Source organism: Mytilus trossulus, unplaced genomic scaffold (genome assembly GCF_036588685.1).
Source record: "Mytilus trossulus isolate FHL-02 unplaced genomic scaffold, PNRI_Mtr1.1.1.hap1 h1tg001293l__unscaffolded, whole genome shotgun sequence".
Taxonomy (NCBI): Eukaryota; Metazoa; Mollusca; class Bivalvia; order Mytilida; family Mytilidae; genus Mytilus; species Mytilus trossulus.
This window is the reverse complement of record NW_026963753.1, coordinates 5,001-12,500: the sequence shown is the minus strand read 5'-3', so window position 1 is coordinate 12,500 and position 7,500 is coordinate 5,001.

Here is a 7,500-nt window from a genome sequence, read left to right as displayed (position 1 = left end):
TTCATCGGGCTTACCCGCGGCTGAGAAGGGACGTGGTCGACCTCGATAGCGGGGCTACCGCATGCGATGGGAAAAAAAAAAAAAAAAAAAAAAAAAAAAATTTTCATCGGGCTTACCCGCGGCTGAGAAGGGACGTGGTCGTCCTCGATAGCGGGGCTACCGCATGCGATGGGAAAATTTTTTTTTTTTTTTTTTTTTTTCATCGGGCTTACCGCGGCTGAGAAGGGACGTGGTCGACCTCGATAGCGGGGCTACCGCATGCGATGGGGAAAAAAAAAAAAAAAAAAAAAAAAAAATTTCATCGGGCTTACCCGCGGCTGAGAAGATACGTGGTCGTCCTCGATAGCGGGGCTACCGCATGCGATGGGAATTTTTTTTTTTTTTTTTTTTTTTTCATCGGGCTTACCCGCGGCTGAGAAGGGACGTGGTCGACCTCGATAGCGGGGCTACCGCATGCGATGGGGAAAAAAAAAAAAAAAAAAAAAAAAAAATTTTCATCGGGCTTACCCGCGGCTGTGAAGGGACGTGGTCGTCCTCGATAGCGGGGCTACCGCATGCGATGGGAAAATTTTTTTTTTTTTTTTTTTTTTTTCATCGGGCTTACCCGCGGCTGAGAAGGGACGTGGTCGACCTGATAGCGGTGCTACCGCATGCAATGGGGAAAAAAAAAAATCTTTTTTCAGCGGGCTTACCCGCGGCTGAGAAGGTACCGCGGGTATCAGTGTACGTGGTCGACCCGATAGCGGGCTACCGCGGGTAAAGGGACGTGGACGGCCGTGCTAGCGGGCTACCGCGGGTATCATCGTACGTGGTCGACCCGATAGCGAGCTACCGCGGGTAAAGGGACGTGGACGGCCGTGCTAGCGGGCTACCGCGGGTATCATCGTACGTGGTCGACCCGATAGCGGGCTACCGCGGGTAAAGGGACGTGGACGGCCGTGCTAGCGGGCTACCGCGGGTATCATCGTACGTGGTCGACCCGATAGCGAGCTACCGCGGGTAATGGGACGTGGACGGCCGTGCTAGCGGGCTACCGCGGGTATCATCGTACGTGGTCGACCCGATAGCGAGCTACCGCGGGTAAAGGGACGTGGACGGCCGTGCTAGCGGGCTACCGCGGGTATCATCGTACGTGGTCGACCCGATAGCGGGCTACCGCGGGTAAAGGGACGTGGACGGCCGTGCTAGCGGGCTACCGCGGGTATCATCGTACGTGGTCGACCCGATAGCGGGCTACCGCGGGTAAAGGGACGTGGACGGCGGTGCTAGCGGGCTACCGCGGGTATCATCGTACGTGGTCGACCCGATAGCGGGCTACCGCGGGTAAAGGGACGTGGACGGCCGTGCTAGCGGGCTACCGCGGGTATCATCGTACGTGGTCGACCCGATAGCGGGCTACCGCGGGTAAAGGGACGTGGACGGCCGTGCTAGCGGGCTACCGCGGGTATCATCGTACGTGGTCGACCCGATAGCGGGCTACCGCGGGTAAAGGGACGTGGACGGCCGTGCTAGCGGGCTACCGCGGGTATCATCGTACGTGGTCGACCCGATAGCGGGCTACCGCGGGTAAAGGGACGTGGACGGCCGTGCTAGCGGGCTACCGCGGGTATCATCGTACGTGGTCGACCCGATAGCGAGCTACCGCGGGTAAAGGGACGTGGACGGCCGTGCTAGCGGGCTACCGCGGGTATCATCGTACGTGGTCGACCCGATAGCGGGCTACCGCAGGTAAAGGGACGTCGACGGCCTCGGTAGCGAGCTACCGCGGGTAAGAAGGGACGTGGTCGACCCGATAGCGGGCTACCGCAGGTAAAGGTACGTCGACGGGCTCGGTAGCGAGCTACCGCGGATAAGAAGGGACGTGGTCGACCCGATAGCGGGCTACCGCAGGTAAAGGTACGTCGACGGCCTCGGTAGCCAGCTACCGCGGGTAAGAAGGGACGTGGTCGACCCGATAGCGGGCTATCGCAGGTAAAGGAACGTCGACGGCCTCGGTAGCCAGCTACCGCGGATAAGAAGGGACGTGGTCGACCCGATAGCGGGCTATCGCAGGTAAAGGAACGTCGACGGCCTCGGTAGCCAGCTACCGCGGGTAAGAAGGGACGTGGTCGACCCGATAGCGGGCTACCGCAGGCAAAGGGACGTCGACGGCCTCGGTAGCCAGCTACCGCGGGTAAGAAGGGACGTGGTCGACCCGATAGCGGGCTACCGCAGGTAAAGGTACGTCGACGGGCTCGGTAGCCAGCTACCGCGGGTAAGAAGGGACGTGGTCGACCCGATAGCGGGCCATCGCAGGCAAAGGAACGTCGACGGCCTCGGTAGCCAGCTACCGCGGGTAAGAAGGGACGTGGTCGACCCGATAGCGGGCTATCGCAGGTAAAGGAACGTCGACGGCCTCGGTAGCCAGCTACCGCGGGTAAGAAGGGACGTGGTCGACCCGATAGCGGGCCATCGCAGGCAAAGGAACGTCGACGGCCTCGGTAGCCAGCTACCGCGGGTAAGGAGGGGACGTGGTCGACCCGATAGCGGGCCATCGCAGGCAAAGGAACGTCGACGGCCTCGGTAGCCAGCTACCGCGGGTAAGGAGGGGACGTGGTCGACCTGATAGCGGGCTATCGCAGGTAAGGGAACGTCGACGGCCTCGGTAGCCAGCTACCGTGGGTAAGAAGGGACGTGGTCGACCTGACAGCGGGCTAGCGCGGGTATAAGTGTACGTGGACGGCCTGATAGCGGGCTACCACGGGCTTATGCGGGTCTTCACGTCCCTACGTAGACTTTAACCCGCGGTAGCCCGCAAAAGGCCGACCACGTACCTTTACCTGCGGTAGAGACCCGTGATCGCCCGCTACCAGACAGGCCGACCACGTACCTACACGTATCGAGGAATAATGCCAGCCTGGGTCCTGACACGGCCTAAGTAACAGGCTTTAGGGTTAGGGTTAGGGTTAGGGTTAGGGTTAGGGTTAGGGTTAGGGTTAGGGTTAGGGTTAGGGTTAGGGTTAGGGTTAGGGTTAGGGTTAGGGTTAGGGTTAGGGTTAGGGTTAATTTAGGGTTAGGGTTAGGGTTAGGGTTAGGGTTAATTTAGGGTTAGGGTTAATTTAGGGTTAGGGTTAGGGTTAGGGTTAGGGTTAGGGTTAGGGTTAGGGTTAGGGTTAATTTAGGGTTAGGGTTAGGGTTAGGGTTAGGGTTAATTTAGGGTTAGGGTTAATTTAGGGTTAGGGTTAGGGTTAGGGTTAGGGTTAGGGTTAGGGGTTAGGGTTAGGGTTAGGGTTAGGGTTAGGGTTAGGGTTAGGGTTAGGGTTAGGGTTAGGGTTAGGGTTAATTTAGGGTTAGGGTTAGGGTTAGGGTTAGGGTTAGGGTTAATTTAGGGTTAGGGTTAATTTAGGGTTAGGGTTAGGGTTAGGGTTAGGGTTAGGGTTAGGGTTAGGGTTAGGGTTAGGGTTAGGGTTAGGGTTAGGGTTAGGGGTAGGGGTAGGGGTAGGGTTAGGGTTAGGGTTAGGGTTAGGGTTAGGGTTAGGGTTAGGGTTAGGGTTAGGGTTAGGGTTAGGGTTAGGGTTAGGGTTAATTTAGGGTTAGGGTTAGGGTTAGGGACGGGCATCGTCAAGAGGCGGCTTAGGGTTAGGGTGTACGATGCCTGCCTGCCTTCGTTCGTTACGTTACGTTACATGAAATGTGATCGTTTCATCGAGAGACCTGCTGTACTATTCTTACGTGCGGCTTCCCGATGAAAAATTGTCAACCTGTAACACTTTTTGACTAGGCTATGGCTTTGCCGGCCGCCGATGGTCGAGAGACCCGCGGTAACCTGTCCGCGTCTCACGTGCGACATCCCGATGAAAATTTCACCCACGTAAAAAATATTTACCGAGGGTATTGTTTGCCGGCCTGGATGGTCGAGAGACCCGCGGTAGCTCGCCTGCGTCTAACGTGCGGCTTCCCGATGAAAATTTCACCCTTCTAAATTTTTTTTTACCGAGGGTATAGTTTGACGGCCTCGATGGTCGAGAGACCCACGGTAGCCTGCCTGCGTCTATCGTGCGGCTTCCCGATGAAAATTTCACCCTTGTAAATTTTTTTTTTACCGAGGGTATAGTTTGAAGGCCTCGATGGTCGAGAGACCCGCGGTAGCCTGTCCGCATCTAACGTGCGGCTTACCGATGAAAATTTCACCCTCGTAAAAAAAATTTTACCGAGGGTATAGTTTTGACGGCCTCGATGGTCGAGAGACCCGCGGTAGCCTGCCTGCGTCTAACGTGCGGCTGCCCGATGAAAATTTCACCCTCGTAAAATTTTTTTACCGAGGGTATAGTTTGAAGGCCTCGATGGTCGAGAGACCCGCGGTAGCATGTCCGCATCTAACGTGCGGCTTACCGATGAAAATTTCACCCTCGTAAAATTTTTTTACCGAGGGTATAGTTTGACGGCCTCGATGGTCGAGAGACCCGCGGTAGCCTGCCTGCGTCTAACGTGCGGCTGCCCGATGAAAATTTCACCCTCGTAAAATTTTTTTACCGAGGGTATAGTTTGAAGGCCTCGATGGTCGAGAGACCCGCGGTAGCCTGTCCGCGTCTAACGTGCGGCTGACCGATGAAAATTTCACCCTCGTAAAATTTTTTTACCGAGGGTATAGTTTGACGGCCTCGATGGTCGAGAGACCCGCGGTAGCCTGCCTGCGTCTAACGTGCGGCTGCCCGATGAAAATTTCACCCTCGTAAAAATTTTTTACCGAGGGTATAGTTTGAAGGCCTCGATGGTCGAGAGACCCGCGGTAGCCTGTCCGCGTCTAACGTGCGACACCACGATGAAAATTTCACCCTCGTAAAATTTTTTTACCGAGGGTATAGTTTGAAGGCCTCGATGGTCGAGAGACCCGCGGTAGCCTGTCCGCGTCTAACGTGCGACACCACGATGAAAATTTCACCTCGTAAAATTTTTTTACCGAGGTATAGTTTGAAGGCCTCGATGGTCGAGAGACCCGCGGTAGCCTGTCCGCGTCTAACGTGCGACACCACGATGAAAATTTCACCCTCGTAAAATTTTTTTACCGAGGGTATAGTTTGCCGGCCTGGATGATCGAGAGACCCGCGGTAGCCTGTCCGCGTCTAACGTGCGACACCGCGATGAAAATTTCACCCTCGTAAAATTTTTTTACCGAGGGTATAGTTTGCCGGCCTGGATGATCGAGAGACCCGCGGTAGCCTGTCCGCGTCCAACGTGCGACACCACGATGAGAATTTCACCCTCGTAAATTTTTTTTACCGAGGGTATAGTTTGCCGGCCTGGATGATCGAGAGACCCGCGGTAGCCTGTCCGCGTCTAACGTGCGACACCACGATGAGAATTTCACCCTCGTAAAATTTTTTACCGAGGGTATAGTTTGAAGGCCTCGATGGTCGAGAGACCCGCGGTAGCCTGTCCGCGTCTAACGTGCGGCTTCCCGATGAAAATTTCAGCCTTGTAAAATTTTTTTACCGAGGGTATAGTTAGACGGCCTCGATGGTCGAGAGACCCGCGGTAGCCTGCCTGCGTCTAACGTGCGGCTTCCCGATGAACATTTCAGCCTTGTAAATTTTTTTTACCGAGGGTATAGTTAGACGGCCTCGATGGTCGAGAGACCCGCGGTAGCCTGCCTGCGTCTAACGTGCGGCTTCCCGATGAAAATTTCAGCCTTGTGAAATTTTTTTTTACCGAGGGTACAGTTAGACGGCTTCGATGGTCGAGAGACCCGCGGTAGCCTGCCTCGTCTAACGTGCGGCTTCCCGATGAAAATTTCAGCCTCGTAAAATTTTTTTACCGAGGGTATAGTTAGACGGCCTCGATGGTCGAGAGACCCGCGGTAGCCTGTCCGCATCTAACGTGCGGCTTCCCGATGAAGATTTCAGCCTTGTAAATTTTTTTTACCGAGGGTATAGTTAGACGGCCTCGATGGTCGAGAGACCCGCGGTAGCCTGCCTGCGTCTAACGTGCGGCCTTCCCGATGAAAATTTCACCCTTGTAAAATTTTTTTTTTACCGAGGGTATAGTTTGAAGGCCTCGATGGTCGAGAGACCCGCGGTAGTCTGCCTGCGTCTAACGTGCGCCTTCCCGATGAACATTTCACCCTTGTGAAATTTTTTTTTACCGAGGGTATAGTTTGAAGGCCTCGATGGTCGAGAGACCCGCGGTAGCCTGCCTCGTCTAACGTGCGGCTTCCGATGAACATTTCAGCCTTGTGAATTTTTTTTACCGAGGGTATAGTTAGACGGCCTCGATGGTCGAGAGACCCGCGGTAGCCTGCCTGCGTCTATCGTGCGGCTTCCCGATGAAAATTTCAGCCTTGTAAATTTTTTTTACCGAGGGTGTAGTCAGACGGCCTTCGATGGTCGAGAGACCCGCAGTAGCTTGCCTGCGTCTACCGTACGGCTTCCGATGAACATTTCAGCCTTGTAATTTTTTTTTACCGAGGGTATAGTCAGACGGCCTTCGATGGTCGAGAGACCCGCGGTAGCTTGCCTGCGTCTAACGTACGGCTTCCGATGAACATTTCAGCCTTGTAAAATTTTTTACCGAGGGTGTAGTCAGACGGCCTTCGATGGTCGAGAGACCCGCAGTAGCTTGCCTGCGTCTACCGTACGGCTTCCCGATGAACATTTCAGCCTTGTAATTTTTTTTTACCGAGGGTATAGTCAGACGGCCTCGATGGTCGAGAGACCCGCGGTAGCCTGTCCGCGTCTAACGTGCGGCTCCCGATGAACATTTCACCCTCGTAAAATTTTTTTTACCGAGGGTATACTTTGCCGGCCTGGACGATCGAGAGACCCGCGTAGCCTGTCCGCGTCTAACGTGCGACACCACGATGAAAATTTCACCCTCGTAAAAAATTTTTACCGAGGGTATAGTTTGCCGGCCTGGATGATCGAGAGACCCGCGGTAGCCTGTCCGCGTCTAACGTGCGACACCACGATGAAAATTTCACCCTCGTAAAAAATTTTTACCGAGGGTATAGTTTGCCGGCCTGGATGATCGAGAGACCCGCGGTAGCCTGTCCGCGTCTAACGTGCGACACCACGATGAAAATTTCACCCTCGTAAAAAATTTTTACCGAGGGTATAGTTTGCCGGCCTGGATGATCGAGAGACCCGCGGTAGCCTGTCCGCGTCTAACGTGCGACACCACGATGAAAATTTCAACCCTCGTAAAATTTTTTTACCGAGGGTATAGTTTGCCGGCCTGGATGATCGAGAGACCCGCGGTAGCCTGTCCGCGTCTAACGTGCGACACCACGATGAAAATTTCACCCTCGTAAAATTTTTTTACCGAGGGTATAGTTTGCCGGCCTGGATGATCGAGAGACCCGCGGTAGCCTGTCCGCGTCTAACGTGCGACACCACGATGAAATTTCACCCTCGTAAAAATTTTTTACCGAGGGTATAGTTTGCCGGCCTGGATGATCGAGAGACCCGCGGTAGCCTGTCCGCGTCTAACGTGCGACACCACGATGAAAATTTCACCCTCGTAAAA